The sequence below is a fragment of the Phaenicophaeus curvirostris genome, chromosome Z, assembly GCF_032191515.1.
Source record: "Phaenicophaeus curvirostris isolate KB17595 chromosome Z, BPBGC_Pcur_1.0, whole genome shotgun sequence".
Lineage (NCBI taxonomy): Eukaryota > Metazoa > Chordata > Aves > Cuculiformes > Cuculidae > Phaenicophaeus > Phaenicophaeus curvirostris.
In genome coordinates this window covers 50,038,772-50,056,807 of record NC_091431.1, presented here as the reverse complement: position 1 = coordinate 50,056,807, position 18,036 = coordinate 50,038,772, and positions in this window count along the sequence as shown.

Below are 18,036 nucleotides of genomic sequence, written 5' to 3'. Positions count from 1 at the left end.
TTTGGTATTTCGAATTGATAGTTGAACACACTCTATCCTAACCTTTTTTTTTCTTCTTTTTTTTTCCAGAACGACTAAGCTCTTGTATTTTTCTATGGTATATGTATATATATACACCATATGAATCTTTACAGTACCATCCTTAGGAAAGGGAGAGCTCAAAAGCCATGAAAATTTGGACAAGACTGTTTCTCAAATGGGACAGGAAGGAGCCAGATACTTTATATTGTAAAGGGAGACATGGTCAATATGGTTTCTTGCTACTGAGGTGCCATGTAGGCGTCTTAGCAGAGATTTGCTTAAGTGGAAATGCTTGCCTATAGCATGGTTGTTGCTGCCATCTCTCATCAAGGTTAGCTAAACTTGAGTTAGTACATTTTGAAAATAAAGATAATTTAGGAAAAAGTGCTTGAAGCCTGTATCAGTTTCTCTTGTAAAAAATAGGTTTCTGAAATATCTTGAAAATTTACTGAATCTTCAGTAGGGAATTACAAAAAGATTCAGGAGACTGTGCTAGATACAGCAGAGAGGGCAGATGAAGTCTCTGATTTTTTTTGCTCAAGGCACGTAAATTGTTTTTAATGATGCTTGCTGTGTTATTTGTAGAAACCAATTTAAAGATGTGCTAATTGAAAAACTAGTGACTGACTTCCATCTTGCATCTTAAGTGTTTCCTATAACACACATGAGTTTATTTAGAAGAGACTTTCCTGGACTACAATTGCAGACTTCATTGTGATTTGATTGAAAGCAGCAGATTTTCTATTGCTAAGCTTCTTTTCTCTGCCTGAGTTTGTTCTCAGAGATGGAAAGGATGGCAAGTTTAAGCTTTACCTGAGGAAATGAGAAGATTAGAGAATATACAGTGGTGCTGCAGGTGGCATTATTACCACCATAGCATAGCAGCTGGGAAATCAGAATAACTGCATCTTATACTGTAGAGGCTCAAGTCACCATTTATTCATAAATGTAATAGGAACTGGAAATCATACAACTGGAAATAACTACATGCGAGTATTTTAGTGCTAAATTGCTAGGAGCCGTATGAAGTAGGATGAAAATACAGATGGTATGTGGTTTTCTTATCTGATGCATGGAAAAATTAGTTGTGGATGAATTGTAAGACCTTTCAGTTAGCAGAAATGTAGAAGTCCTCCTCCTGCAGAGGTTTGAAACAGCAGAATTGCAGGCATCAGTTTATTTCTTCCAGGAAATGTTGTGTTTGCTTGTGTTTCCTGTTATTTTTTTATCACCTTCTAATACAGCAGTCCCAGCTCTCTTATGGCTGTAAGATAGCCATATCAACTAAATTTTATTACTTACGTCTCATTTACTGTAAGCTGCTTTGGAGTCCTTAACTTGCTTTTTGTTGTGTGGCAGGTCTAAGGGCTCTGAATACAATCAGCATGTGACATGTCTGAATTTCTATTTAATTTTCTTTAGTGGGACATGCGCATGTGCTCAGCTCCCCTGGGCCTGAACTGGTACAACAGTTACGAACTTCCATCACTAGATTACCCATATTTTACTCCACTTGTATTTCAAGGAAAAAATATCAAAAGTATCCTTTGTTCCTATGCCAAACTAAACTTCTTCCTCTTCTCTTGAATTTTGATTGGTAGGGGCTATATTTAAAAGCTGTGTGAAGAAGATACAACCCAAGGAGTGAATCTATGTATATCACCAAAAAAAAAACCAACCAAAAAGGAAAAAAAAAAGTTGCTTTGGAAAAGTAATTTCAAGTTATTGAAAAAACAGATGATGCTGTGAATGAAGAGGGGTAAAATGCATGCAGCTGTTACTGCAGGCAGTTGAAGAGTGACTTCTCTGACTTTCATATTGCTAATAATGCTCTTAAAAATGTGCTCTTATTACCGAGGTTTTGCAAAACTGGCATGTGAATGCCTGCAGTTGCTGAAACCTCACCCCTCTTCTCTGAAGAACAGAACTTCAACCTGTAAAACCATGAGCAGGCTTAGATGGTTTATTTCTTTGCCAGGCCTCAGATTCCAGACTTCTTGTAAGGTAGATTAGAACTGGAAAAGCATCTGGCTGTCAGCACGCAAGTGATCAGATGACACAGCCCCCCAAGGATGGAGCAGCTTCCAGAAACCCAGGTGGAGCAGGAGTCAGTTCACTGAGCTGGCAGAGCAAACACTCCTTCTGTTTCATTTCATTAGAGAACATCAGCATTATGATTTTCAAGACTAGTCAGCTAATTGTATTATCTGTGTTGTTTTCATTGGCTAAAGAATCTTGAAATTATTTTATATGGCTTTCTTAAATGAAGATTGATTTAAAATCTCTGTAGGTGTATTTTGGGAACAGAGGCAGTATGTCTTCCTGTACTGCATGCCTTGTCCTCATTTGAAACTAAGGCAGCCAAATCAGGTTCTGAAGTCATAAAGCCTTGAAGAGCTGGAGACACGAAGAACTGAGTCATCCTGAAATTAAATAGCTGTAGCAGTTTACTTCTCTATGGTCATTAAGAGAATAGTTTTATACTCAGTTTCAGAAACCTGAGGCATTTCATAAACTGGAATAGCAAGAATTGGAGATATTAAAGAAAAAATTACCAACAGCACTTACCTGGTCGTTTGTGTTTCAGTCTGCTTGAAGTGAGTCACATTCATTTCAGTTGCTGGACAGACACGCATGCTACAGAGGTGCTGCTGGCACCACTGCTGTCTTCCCCAGTGCCTTGGAGGCTGTGCTCCCTCCCTGGTGAGGCTCTGTTCACTGCAGTCACCAGGTAAGGAGGCTGAGAGGTGGCCTCTGTCGCACCATTGTAGAGATTACCCTTTGGGCAGTGATCCTGCCTCACAGTGTTTAAGGGCTGTTGGAGCACACGAACACAACAGAAGATGAGCTTCAATATGGCTGCCTTGGGAAAGAGTGGAGACAAGGGCTGGACTGTGGTGGATCCCAACAAGAAAAAATACTCGGACCCAAGTGTAGAGAGGTGTTACCTTCAGATGACCAGATGCAGAAAGTGGAAGTTTGGGTTGCATTAAGGAAATGCATTGCACTCTGTGAGATAGTTTAACCTGCAGGAGGAACTCACTTGCTTAGTCCAAAATTATTTGGCCATCATTTCATCAAATCAGAGATTTCTCTACTGAAATAATTCTAATTTTGTTTGGTTGGGGTTTTTTGACAGATTTTTTTCAAATACACTTCAAATTTCTGAACAACTCAGCTGTTGGGTTCTGCACCGTGTTCAAGTCCATCTGAGGGGTAGAGTGACATGAACTTGATTTGACAAAGGTTTCAGCTGCCTTGGAGGCTTTCTACAATTGCCAGGTTAGCTGGTGGTAGTGTGAAGTATGGGTGTTGCTTGCAGACACTTTAAAATTAAACTGAAATGTTTCCTGTTAAACAAGTGGCACTTTTCATAGATACTGTGCTATGTGGCTCTGAATATCCATTCTCCTGGTGGCTGGAGCCTTCTCCTCCGTTGGAGGCATGATGAAGTTGTGAACATTTGTGCTTCTGGAAGCACACTGACCTGTAAAGGGAGAGGAGCCACATCCTCTTTTGGATGTTGCTAATTGACCTGGATGTCCAAGGCTGGGTTAGCTGGCAAAACTGGTGAGAAGATCATGTTTGTCCACCCAGTCAAGGCATAGGGATGAGTGAAGTGCCTGCTCAGAAAGTTCAGTTAAGATTTGGCTAGTTCTGCACAGAGTCAGAAAGTGATGTCGTCTTGGAGTACTGTCACGTGAAGGGTAGGGCACCCGGCAACTTCTCTTGTCTCCAAGGGTGGGATGGGGAAGTGTTTAAAGGCTGGAATGCCAAACCTAAAAGGTCTGTGGAGCTGCTGAATCCATCCCTGAGTGATTACTCTTCTTCACAACTGACTTGTCCTGAAATCTTTCTGAGAGTGCATTTATTCTCCTTTCTACTGGCTTCTGGGTAAAGAGCCCTGCAAAATCCCTCTGTTTTTGTTTTCTGTTGAGTCTATTGTGATCAACCATTTTATCATGTTCTTTTTTTGTGATAAGTACAGAAAAACAAATCCAAATGCTGAATCCTTGCTGAAGAATCCTGGAAGGCACAACCAGGCCATTGTTCATTGCTGCAGTTGACCCTGCTGACATGAATGAACTATGTGCTGAACATTTTAATAGAAACTCAGTTATGGATGAGTGACTTGACCATGTAGAAGTAAAATAACACCCAGAGGGAATGGAAAGCAGCCAAAAAGAAGTTATGTCAGTGCTTCTGATAAATGGAGATACCTGCCTTTTTTTTTTACCCCTAAGCAAAACCCAACTTGATCGTGAGCCATAAATGCAGAAAATGAACAAATCAGCTACTACAGAATTGCTTAATCTAGCTGACAGAAATATAATGGAGTTCTAGCAGCTGTAACATGATGCCAGATATTAGCAATAAAATTCAAATTGTAACTCCTTTTCACTAAATGAATTTACCTTTGGAGAAAATTGCTGAGGTGTATGTTTTACCCTGTTTCATTTGAAGATACTGGTTGTTTAGCTGTAACTTCAAGGCTTTATGTGAGAATCACTCTGACTTTCCATGGTCTGTACTATGCAGGTCGGCTGTATTTGATCAAAGCTGCAGATAAAATCATAGGATCAACTTAGGAAAAAACACAGCTAAATTCAAATGGGAGTGGGAGTTGCTTATGTTCACCATTACAAATATAAAGGATGCTTGTGTTAACTTGCATCAGTACTAACAGTGGTCTATGTGTAAAAATTGCAAGGTTTGATTTTTCTGCTGTTTTTGAAACAACTGAAGCTCTACTAACAGGAGATGTTACACTTGTTTAACATGGCTTATCCTTACATAGCTTCTTCTAGTTAGGAAGGAAAATAAGCAGTGAAGGGGGAAGGTCATCTGTACAGCATATATACAAGCAGCTGCATAAATAACAAGTCATAAGCCTAATTAAAGATGGTACAGACACCTCAACAGGTGTCTGAAGACCTGAGATCAAGAAACCTGGTATGGTCCCAGCAATCCCAACTGGTGACGGTGGGCCTTGGGACTTGAAGTATTTGGGCTCAGGAGACAGGCACAGCTAACGGTGCTCCCGGCTCAGGTGTGTGGGAAAAGTCTGCCTCTGTCGCCTGTGATTGCTGATCCTGCAGCAATAGCACATTGCACGTGAGCTTTCATGCTGCAGCCTTCAGCACCAACACACATCCTCAGAATCCTGGTTTACAGCTAAAGTTAACAGCCAGTGGGTCTTACACTCCTGAAAAGCAAAATGTGCCACTGAAGCTAATGAAAAGATGCCGCAGCTGCACAGTAACATCTTGGACGCTCTTTGGTGTAAAGTAACTGCTGTCTCTCCTGGCACAATCCAACTTCAGTTTCTCCTCCTCACTGTTCATTGCCTCCACAGAAAGCCTATTCCTGCCTCAAGGTTGCTTTAAAATTTATAGACAGGTCTTACTCAAAGGCTTTCTGAGAAGCCTAATTCTTGACAGTTGCAAAGCCACTTTTCCTGTTCTGGAAACTTTTTTCCATTTCCTGAAACAGAATTTTAATCTCCAGTTTGCCAGGATCCATGTAGGCCCCTTCAGAGAAAGATAAAAGTTTAGTTAAATATTAGGAGGAAAGAGAAATGTTTGGAGCATGAATGAGCCATGGAAGTAAAATGTAATTTCTGGTAGTAATTCTGGTTGCCATCTCCAGAGCACGTGCCAGTGTTCTCTGCGTTGAGGGACCGATCCCTTCCTTCTGTGGCTGCAGCAACTCAGCTTGATTTTTTGCCTGTTTTGCAGTGCCAGTAATGGCCTCTATGGCAAATCAGTTTTGTAATTCTTCTGTCAAATATCTTAAATATTTAATGACTCTGAAGTGGACTTTCATGTGTTAAGGCAAGAGTAAATGAACCATGGTCTTGCAACTGCATTGGGCTGGTCAACTGGTTTGTCCTTATGGACAAACTTCATTGCCCTACATCTTTGAAATGTCTGTTTTAAAATTTGATTGGCTAAAAAAAAGTCACCTCTGTCTGTAGATACTGCTCTGCAGAGGGGTTCTGTGGGAGAGAGGCAGGGAGGGATGCTCCCCCGGTACAGCTGTGCCATGTCCAGACAGAGGGTTCAGGGATGACTGCAGCCTCCCTTGCTGCTGGGAAGGAAGGCAGGTCTGTGAGGCCAGCTGGGGAGTCTGGGGGTCGCTGGGGATGTACAGGATCACTGGTGCACTTCTTTTTGCCAGTATACATTTTGTTGTTTCAGCTTTTGTCTGTGTATTCCTGTTGTTACTTTTATTGCTTTCAAAAATGCAGGGTCCCTAAGATGACATCCAGTTTAGATCTGGTCCAAGGCCATAATCACATGCCTGGGGCTTACCTTCTTCTTGGATCCGTATGTAAAGAAACAGCAATTTCCTAACGTCCTGAATTTAGCCCAAATAGTGATAATGTGTGTATACTGGCTTTACTGTACTCCGGTGAGCTATTGTTTAGATGGTTTTTCTTTTGTCTTGGTCACATCCATGTTTGCACAAAGGTGTAAATTCAGACAGCCCCTGAATTTGGTGGGTTTAATATTGCAAGGAACCAGGTGTGAGAGCAAACTATGAGTGATGCTATGAGAAAGAAGAGATAATACATTACTGTGCAGAATTTCCCTGGAAATTTTGTTTTAAAGTAAGAAATCAGTTTTTCTTGGGTCCTGCTGTGGCAAAGCTATTTAAATAATGTCAGTTGGATGCTAATTATATTTTATATATAATAAAATAAAGCTCTGAGCTTGATATTGAATTACTATGAGGCTTTGAGGAAGTTACCAGTGAACTTAGCAGAAAATATATGCTGTTTTACAGATTACTAGGCTTTTGATTAAGTTATTTCTTCTGTGATCATAATGACTATCCTTTGAAAAAAGTTAAATTTTAAAGATTCCTCTTGGTTTTGTTGTTGCTTGAGTATGAAAAACTTGGGGTTTCAGGTGAAACACTTCAGTGTTTCCGTGAAAATACATCTAGTCACTGTGAGGTTGTAATTGGTAGCATGCTATTGAAAGGGAATCATTTCTGTTCGAAAATGTGTGGAAGAGTAGAAGTACTAATGCAAGTTATGCAAACAAGTCTGAAGGAGGGTTTGACCAAATATTAATATATTGATGGCATGTATATACTCTCCGAGTCCTCTTAAAAATATATTTATACTTCTGATGGCTCTTTTTCTCGTCCTTCCCTTCTGGCTTGTCCTGTGTGGCACACTTTTCTGCATTTGTGGATGGGTTAATTTTACTCTGCAGCCTGTCTGCTGTAACCCTCATCTTGATAAATTGAAGAGGAATGTATTACCAAGGTGTATACTGCCTTCGGCTTGGGGAAAGGAAAACCTCCTTGATGTATTCTTCTGAAGAAAGCAATATGAAATGGAGCTAAGACTTTGGACTTGGCCAGCCACCCAGCTTGCATGGAACTGGAGTGATGAAATTCTGAGACTTGATGTCACTTTTACTATTAAAAGTGTAAATGATTCTTGCAAAGCAAGCTAGTAGTAAATAACAAGCAAGCATGATACCTCTATTAGGAAGTAAGCCTCCTGCAAACATTCTGTAGCTCTGTGTGTGTTTAAGTCCTTGATACCCCTCTGCCATGAATAAACATTTGACTCAATGGCACATAGATTTTCAATCAGCCCATGTATGGTGAATAATGCAACAGTTACCAATGTGATATTTATTTCTAGATGCTGAAAGTTGTTTTTTGATCAATAATTTATGAAAATTAATCATTCTGTCTCCATCAGCTTTGGGAATGTCTGCAGCATACATCAGCCCAGAAGGTCACTCTGAAGATTCTTTTCCAATTGTTTTATACCAGCATCCTCACACAGTCTTAAAGGAAAAAGCGTCTGGTCAGTATATTCTGGCAGTTAATACAGATGGTTATAAATTAATGTGTGTATGTGTGTGTGTGTGTGTTTTCACTGTAATCTCGTGGATACTGGTCAAGGGCTTGATATCCTTATTTACCTGTCTATAGTTCATTTTGTTTCCTTTCTAGCCTACAGAATTGTCTTACAATGAGCAAGAAACCTGCAGAGTAGTTCTTGTGCTGCTTGTGAGGACAAAGCAGCTGAGCTGCTGAATTAAATAAGGATTTGCCTACTGTTCGGTGTAATCTTTCCTCCTAGTTTTAAAGATCTTTTTTACATTTGTTGGTGTTTTCATTCCATTTGATACAGCCATCATTTCCATGTGTGTCCTTCCCCTGCAGCAAATAGATTTGTCATGTTACATCTATATTGGGGTAGGTTCCTTGAACCCTTGTGAATTCGTAGCTTCTGTGGGCAGTACTGCTTTTCATCATGTAAGAAACAGCATGCCTAGAAATCTTGATCAGGAATGTAGTGCTCTTTTTCAAGCTAATATAAGATGTATCTTATTGAAGAGATTTTTTATTGTTAAATAAAATGTGGTTTGTGTTTGCTGATAACAAACAGTCTGTCATGCTACAAAGTTAGCTGCTGCAAACTATGCAGCTGTATATTTCAGGTAGCGACCCTAGTTGCTAAGCCAGGAAGCAGTGCAGCTGAGCTGGAAATGAATTTGGAAAAATTACAGTGCTGAATGCAGGCAAAGTGATATGGATAAACAGTAAGGAGAACTGAAAAAAAAAAAAATCAGTAAGTTTTAATTCCTGAAGATTGCAGACCTGAGTTTTTTGTTTAGTGTTCCTGTGAATTTCACTTGAGGAGGTAGCTGTGACACATAGCATTCAGGGCAGTTTGCATAATCACAAGCTGCAAACAGTAGAATTAGCAGTACAGAAACAAAATTTATTCTACATAGTTCAATTAGTTTGCTGGCTTTTGTAGCAGCAGTAGGACGAATGCATCATGGAGCAGTTTACTGACTTACCAAGCCTAATGCTGCACTTCACTTTTCATCTTAGACAGCCCTGATATGAAAAGCTATTAGAAAAACTCCCTGAAAAATGATGTCATATTTTGTGCAGAACCACTGGAGGAAAAGGTACGCACCATGCCTTCCTGAAGTGCATAGTAATGACCCGAAAGAGCCACTGAAAGACTATTTCAGGCTCAGCCTTATTGCAAAGAAGACAAATAGTGAAGGTCACTTACGTACTCTGTGTAGTAGGGATGGTTTTATTCTTTGTTGATGGTTCATGAGAGCTCTGGGAAAAGCTTTGATACCTAAATCTCATTGAGTCATCTCTTCAGACAATGACCTTCAAAGCAGTGAGTCAGCCAGGAACGAAAGCTATGCAGAAGCATAGCCTTCCTCCTGACAAAACACTGCCTTTACTTTTATGAGTGGCAGAGCTTCATAAAGGATGAAAAAACGTGGTACTGGACACCCTAGGCACTGCTTCTGAGTAGTGAACACGTGACTTGCAGAAAACACCTACATGGTTTTCACAATGATTCACAAAGAAGATTTGTAACGGCAAAGTTTGTGGCAAAGGGGCAAAAAGTTCTTGCAATAGCAGCTTCCCTGCAAGACAGGGGGAGGGAGAAGGGTGGTAAAGGTGGCCATGTCTTTGTCAGTCACATATATATAACCACAGGGACAAAACTATAATTCATATAAAGTTTGTTTTCTCCTTTTCCACCACAGTTAGAGCACTGCACTCAACCTCTCCTGATTTTCTTATCTCTGCGATTTACTTTAGGGCTTCCCACATGCTCCCATGTGAAAAAGATGCTGGGTCCTTAATAAGCTTGTGTCCTTCATTTTCTCACCTAAACAGCTCTGCTGCATCTTCTTTAGTAGAAGAGATGTGCAACAACTCATGGGAAACAGATACAACCTACGGAGGTCCAAATACCACTATTGTTGCGGCATTTGCTTATTCCTAGGACACAATCGGTCCAAATAGAGAAACAGTACAGAGTACAATGGCTTCAAGAAAGCATTCTGCCTTAGTCAGTGGGAGAATCACTGTGATAGTGGACATTTTGTGTAGACAAGCCCTGGAAGCTGGGAACAAGATGTGATCCCATTTGCATTAGCTGTTGCACAAACAAACATTAAGCTCTGGCTTTTAATATCCATTTGTTTCACACAAAAGCTATTAAGGTATTGCATAGAGTGTTTACAGGACACTTTTATTTGATAATAACTAGTGACCTAGGAAAATCTTCCCATTCTGCATAATCCAAGCCATGGTAATTAGGACTTCTAACAAATGAACCAGAAAGATATAATTAATTTCATGAAAAATTGCATTAAAATTAGAACAGAGTGCTGTAATATGGGCCAGCTAGTCATATACTAAGAAGATTTATGTCAAATGACATGAGAATTTAATTCTGTGCAGTTGCAACAACTCCCCTTCTCTTTCCTAACACAGAAACCTGTTCACTCATAGATGGTGAATGACACCCCACTTTTTTTCACAGAGGTAGCTCTTAAAAGCAATCAGATGTCCTGTTGCCAATGTTTATCTCACAGTGATGGTAAATAACGTGCTGTGTGATGCACCAAATAGGAAGTGTGATCACTGCTGATAGTCAAAATGCCAGGAAGATACTGCCTGGATCAGCAATCCATGACCCACTTACACTGGCCCATTAAAAGCAACTGAAATGATGGGAAATAAGGCTGTGCTTAACTGGATAACCAGGGGAATATGAAGAATAATTTATAGCTGGGAGAGATAAGTGAGAATAAAGCAAGCCACTGCTGCAAGAAAGTGACTGGAAGCATGGAACAGAGTTGTTCCGGGAAAGACCAGGACAGCCAAAAGTAGTGCAGTAACAGCAAAACTGGTAACAGAAATGGGTGATGGTAGGAAAAAGCTGAAGAAAAGGGCAATGCAGTCTGGGTTGTATGCACATGAAGAACTTGTCAAAGAATGATTGATACCTCTGTGGAAGTCGAGGAAGCCAAATTTTCTACTACACAGTTGAGTTAATCTGGGTTTTCATAAATAAATTGGTGTCCAGCTGCCTGTGGTTTTGTCTTTTGTAAGCCTTAGCAATGAGTCATGATTGCTGCTACCCAGAAACCTGATTCGCTGTCAGGGTTTCCCTCCCATGTATTGAAGACAATTTTGTTTGCTTCTGGAAAGTGGAACAGAAGATTGTGTTTCAATGAGCACTCATTGATTGCTCCCTGGCAAAAGTGGCTCAGGGTCTGCAAGGTGCCTAAGAATATCAGGGAACCGGGTCTTCTGCTGATGACTCTATACAGAAAAATCCTTGAAGGTTTGGCAGGAAACTTGCTTTCTGATGAGTGGCTGAAAATTTCCTGAAAGACAAGCAGCAGACTTTTGTACTGTAAAATTTAAAGGTTTATTTATTTCCTAATATTCACAGAAAAGTTACCATTGCCTGGGACACAGCATTGCCTTTGGCAACCCCCCCGCACCTTAATATGTGTGTTTTGGCAGTGATCAAAGCACTTCCTTTCTTTGAGTGTGTTTCATATCTCCTCGACCTGCCAAATTTGACTCTAATAATATTCTCCAGGAGTCACAGCAAGGAAGACAGGCAGGGTGATGTTATTGTTAAGGATGCTGTCCTCTGGCGGGATGTGTCTGCATCTAGATGTGGATCCTCGAGCAAGTGTTATTGTGGTGCTGTTCTTCTGATGAGAACAGGGACAATGGCTCAAACGTTGCAAAGCTGCAGAGTGAAGAGGATATTGCTCTACCATAAGACTTCAGGTTGCTCGGTTCCTTTAGTATGCTGCTGAGTGCTCACATTTTCAAATACTGTCCTTTAAATTCTCTGAATATACAAAGGCATTCGAAAGCTCATCAGCAGTACCTGCAGTACTGCAGGTTGCAGTCTTTTCTGCTCAGCTAGTGTTTGTCCTTCCTGCTGAGCGTGTTTCTCTTTTCTTGAAGCTCACAGCAGCACTCGGCAAGGGGCTTAACTTGCATTTTAAAGGTGAAGAATGCTCCTTAAGACAGTAGAAAAAAATAGAAAGAGGAAGTAAAAGGGCTTCGATCTGAAATTTTATTGCAGGCATCTAAGTGTTATGCACATGAGAAGGGCAGAAAGCTGGGCAGAAATACCACAGAAAATCCTGAGCCTGTCTTGATAGGAGTGCTCTTTCTTCTCAGCTCTGTGTGCAGCACCTAAGAGACTTAAAGATGGTGAAGAGGTACTGTCTCGACATGCAAAAATATTTTGTTTTGAATCCACATTCAAGTGAATGAACATGATTGAAAATCATACCCTTTGGGCTGTGAAGGAAGTGGGGTTGCTCCTAAGCTATGAGTGGTAGAGTCACGGGCTGTTTGCTCAGAAGTGGAAGGCTGCTTGAGCCCCTGGACAAGCCTCGGGGATGCCGCAAGCTCAAAAGCTTAAGTCTGAGGGAAGGTATAAGCATGGGAGTTTGTGATGCAGCCCGAGGAGGTAGAATTAATATAAATATCAGGTATGTTTTCAAAGAAATCCCTCAATGGAAAACTCCCTTGTGCTTTCCGAATTAACAGCTTCCAGGTCAAAAAAGGAAGTTTGCAGAGGCTGGTTTTTTTTGCAGGGTCTCCTACAAGTGCCAAAGCAAGTCTAATGCGCTCTGAGAAAATGGAGAAAATGAAGGAGGCTGCAAGAACTGCCCTCTGTGACCAGCTACTGCTCCTATTTCCTCTTGGTCACTTTTAAAAATAGTATTGCTCCTGTATTACTGAGAATGCTCTCTGAGGAATCCTACTAGGAAGGCAGCTCTAATGGTTTAGGGGAAAACAGGAAACTTTATTTCAGTGAGCAAGCTTTTTGCACAGCAGGAATGTTCCACTGCTCCCCTTGGCTTGGTAAGCTCCGCCACTTGGCAAGCTGTCACCAGTGTGCGGTAAGCAGGGCATCAGAGGCTCTTCTGTCCCAGTTATTATAAGAAAATCTTCAGGTTTCTGCTCCAACCAACACTGGGTTCAAAGCAAGTTTTGTTTCTGCAGCAGGGATTTTTGCATCTGGTCACTTACAGGAGGTGGAATTTTTCAGGTCTGCCTCTGGTCATTCGCTGTGCCAGGGACAGCAAACAGCATCCCAGTGCAAGCATGTGTATATGCATAAATACATATATATTTCTGTGTGTATTTATGTAGGTATATATGTACAAATGCACACTTTTATGCAAATAAAGACATAAAATACATACTCTAAGTTAAAGACTTCATCTTTGCTTTCCTGATTCACAGGTAATTTTGCTGTTGTACTTTTCAAAAAGTGAATACTGCAAACAGCATGTACAATCTGTGTCTTTCTCTTCGGCCTCTGCTTAAGGCCTCTCTTGTTGCTATCTGTACTTAGGCAGATTTTCTCATGAGTATGAAGCGCATAGTGATCACTTTGGTCAATTTCTTCCCATTTTATTGGCATGGTCCTTACTACATATCATTGTAGTTTGCTCTGATATGACTGAACCTGCCCTTTCCATTCTTCTCTTACTCCTACTGGCTTTATTAGGACATTGCTTAGATTTGGTCTCTGAGATCTCCCTTTGACATTTCACAGATCTTTCCCAGGGAATTTTGAAAGCATGTATTGAAAAGACAAGAACAAGGATATGAATTTGGTCACATTATCTGTATAGTAACAGCAGTATTTGGCCCAGCCATTAGACAGAGTATATCACTTATATCCTTCTGGAATGTTCCAGTACAGAACAGCCTGATCCAGCAGAGAGAGCTCAGGAATTTTGCTGCTCTCCTATCCATCCCTTCAGGATTCAAACACATCCCCGTGCCAGGGCTAGGTCATGAAAATAACATAGGCTACATGAAATGTGGGGAGACTTTCAGGCAGCTTAGGAGACCAGCAATCAGGATTTGCTCCTTTGTGCTTTTGGTGGTCTTCTGTGATCCATATCCACAGTGCTTTGCCCCTGCTTGTTTTTGGTTTGCTCTGCTTTAGTGTGTCAAAATCACTCAATTATTTCTACCCCTTCTTTCTTCAAATCCGCATTCACTGTGTCCCACATACCAGAGATCTCCTTCCTTGTGTTTTTAAAATAAAACATTCCTTCCATCAAGTCCTGATCTTCTCCTCAGAGGATAAAAGTAAATCTCCTAGAAACTTCAAATGTTGTCATTACCTGGCACAACATCTCTAAGTTCCTGTTGCTGACTATATCCTCTTCTCCTAGAAAATGCTTTCCTGACACAGTTATTGTTCCTACCACTCATCCAGTAACAGTTTAACATAAAGTCTTGTGTGTCTTGTGGACGTAAGCATGCTTCTTGTGTGAATTAGCTGAAGAGAAATTGGTAATTCAGGTTGTATTTTTGCAGCAAAGGAATCTACAGGAGCTTTACTCACTCAGTTTGATCTGCTGTTTCCATACTGCTGGAAATAAAAACCTGGGCAAAAGAATTTAATTATTTGGAAAAAGATCAGAAGAACACAAAATGCAGCCATTGGATTTTGAGTTAATTGATACACAAATACCTAAAAAATACCTTGGAAAATTCATTATCTCCTTAGATGTACTGGAAGGTGAAAGATCACAGAACATTCTTTTCAGTCCTTTGAACAGAATTCTTGTTTGGAGTATGGACGTGTGTATGTATGGCTAGTAGTAATACTAGGAACTAAGTAGAATCAAGAAGAAACTATCTCATTATGATGCTACTATGTATGAGAAAATGTAAAGGGGGAGAGTCAATAGATTAGATTGCCTCTGAGGCATTTGCAGGTTGTGTCCCATTAAAAGCCCAGGCTCTTTATTTCACAGGTCATGAAACTTAAGCCTCTGCATGAATATGAACAGTTCTGTCCCAGGAGGTGTAACCACAGATTGCAATTGACCTGCTGTGAGTAGGGCAAACAAATGCTTTTCCAGGCAAATATTTCACAGACTTGTCTGTGAATCATGCATAGGAAACAATTTTTCCATACTCCTTTTGGTTGCTACAGGGAAGAACCACCAGCAATATCAAGGGTCTGGAGCCTCAGTCTTGGTGCATTGTTTGACATTAGAGTTAACACTGCCTGTTTGCAAACCCCAAGAGAGTACTGGAACAAGGCATGGAAACAGACGATTAAGATACATAGATTTTCAGCTTCCTGAACTTGCATATCTGTCTCATTGCAGTCATAAATGCCAAAAGACATTTTCAGTCTTTAGCAGGAACAAAGCTCATTATCATACTCTCTCTCAGGCAATTGTCTATGGGGAAGCTACTAATTACTTGCAATTCTTGAATATATTGAGTTTTTTACTAAAGGCTCCAGTTCGTGCAGAACTCCCTCCATGCTCAAAGTGGTTCTGCATTTAGCTACCTCCCTGAGGTCCTGTCTGACTTCTACTGAAAGCTGTCATACTAACATGAATTGGTAAAGGAACAAGTATAACAAAAAACTGTTTCACTCAATATCTATATTCTGTGGGAAACCACTGAAGTGATGTGACCCTTTGCTAGCAGACCTCTCCATTTAGTATCTCCCTGATTCATATTTATTGTGGTTTCAAAGGAAGCACACAACAGGTGGAAATTAGACAGAAAGGGGAGAAAGGATTTTCCACCCTTGAGCTTGTGGCTCACAGCACATGCAGTGATGAAAACAGTCACCTGAAGAAGCACTGCAACACTGGAACCTCACACAGCATAGCACCATCTGCATCACTGAGCTGAGCATATGAGAAAACGGGGCTAGCTGTAGTCAAGTCAAAAAAGAAATGGCTCAGAGCAGCAAAATGGCAATGGCCTCATCGTGGCCTGAGCCAGACTGTTGGGAAGCTGGGCTGTGGGGACTGCTTCTACCAAGACAAGAGGTTGAGTTGTGCAGAGTCTGGTCCTTCCAGTGGCAGCACAACTCTTTCCAAAATTTCTCATAGTTGATGGTGAAGAAGCATCAAGACTAACTCTCTGCAATCCCTTTTCCACTACTTTTTCCTTCCTTGGTGCACAGCAGTATGACCTTGGTCCAACTCTGACCTTTGTTGCTGATATGGTCAGACAAGCCTTGAGGCAGCTCTGCCACAAAAATCCATTGCTGAACCTACAGCACTCATTCTCCCAGACGTTTTCTGGGGTAAGTTCGTGCTGTCTTAAGGTTAGAAAAAAAAAAAAAGTGAAATAGAACTCTGCTTTGCTCAGATACAACACGGAGTAATTTTGAGGCTCCTTTTTATCCGTGTAACTGCTAGTCAGAGGAAGACAAATCTTTGTCACAGTTTTTAGGCCATTGAGTTAATCACACTGGCTGAGTCTGCCTATTATTATGAATATTTCATGTTGTTGAAGTGTCCAAAACACTTGGCAATGCCCTCTGCAATTCAGTCTGGCATTTGCGCAGCAAGCTCAAAGCAAGTCTATGGCTGCAAGAACATGGCTGCATCTAGGAAAACATGGACATGTTTGTTTTCAGACTGTTTAGAGATACCCTTTCCTACATGCAAAATGAGACAATCGGCTTTACCACTGCCAAAAAAATAAACCCCACCCACTAAATAGAGACCCATTAGACAAACAAACCAAATCAAATACTTGGGCAGGCTGGTCTCTCCCTGTATCTTGTTGCCCTCTCTGTAGGTAACGTGGGCATTCACTTTAGGAAGATGTCTTTCCTACCTACCTAGAATTAAGGATATGACTTAAGCATTTCAGTCAAGCATAGTCAGGCCTACAGATGGGATCCAACAGAAAGATGGTCTCTTTTGGCCAGTGGCCAGATTAAACCAAAATGTGTTTGATAGATCTTCTGTATTGACTTGTAATGAAGATGTTTTCTCACTAACAACCAGGAACAAAAAAGAGTGAGGACAGACAGCAGTCTGGAACAGTTTGGTTTTATTGACAGAAATGTCCTGGATGCAAATTATGTTCCTTCTCAGATCATTTACTGGTAAGCTTATTTTATCTTCCTTTAGGTGAGAATTGCAACTTCTGCAAACACACTGGACTGATACCATCACTGCTAAGTTTGTGATCTACAGATACCTATGGTCTCTTCTCATCAGATTTTGTATCAGGTTTGTTATGTCTAACCCTAATATTCAGTAGGCCTTGACAGATTTTCCCCACCTCTAATGCTTTGCCCTTCTCTTTTCTTGCTGCTTTTCATATCCTAGTGCAAGACACAGAAATATCCAGCTTTACCTGATTCTCAGTATTTTCTGCGTTGATACCAACAAAGTGATACCATTACGTTGTGGTCTCCAGTGAGCAGGAAAGCATCTCCTGTTATGAGTGCTGTCACATGGACTCTGGTGAGAATTGCATTAGGGTGATATTTCATTCCTTTTTAATTTATTTTTTTAATTTCCTGCTCAATGCTGGCTGAAGTGATAACATATCATGTAACAAAGATGTGGATAAATGTGCTACTTACAAGCCACATGATCCTCCTGCTAATTCCACCACTTCTTGCCATCCTTTCTGCAAAAGGAGGTTATAATTTCTTCACAGATGCATTGACAAAACCAGAAGACACCAGATGTCCTAACTTGATCCAGAAGTTCAAGCTCCTCAGCACACTGATGTTTATACCTGTATCTGATAAAGCAGTTTCAAGAGGACCCTGTTTAACTCTAACAAAGAACAGTGATGTAATAAATCTAAGTGTAGGGCATAGTTCATTTTGGCATTCATGATCACCCTTGAAAACAATGGGATGATTGATGATATGAGTCCTCAAGACCCCAGTGTAAGACATCAGAGAGACTAAGAAGAAACAATGGACTCAATATATGGTTACAGATCCTGCAAGGAATATGAGTCAAAATCTGCTTCAAGCCACATTGTTGGTGCAGTGCTGAGTCAAACTGGCCTTAAGGGCCAGTTGCTAGTCCCAGTTCCATGAAAGGACTTTCAGGAATGGTACGGCAGTTTGTACTTGCCTATGCTACCTACTTCATTGTGCACCCTTCACATTGTGAGGGTGAGGAGGTGAGCATGAGGAAATGCAGCAGGGTTCCTCTAAATTCCTCCTCCCAGTGCAATTTTCTGGAGTCATCTCAGTTTTTCTAAGCATCAAGTCAACCATACAGCCATATGCAGAGGGAAAGCATGAAAATGCCCTACAGCTTTCCTACCCTGCTGCTGAGACTGTGGGCAAATGTGAGCCTTGATTAGGCTTCCCTTGATTAGGGAAGCAAATTTCATGTTTCTGTAGCAACA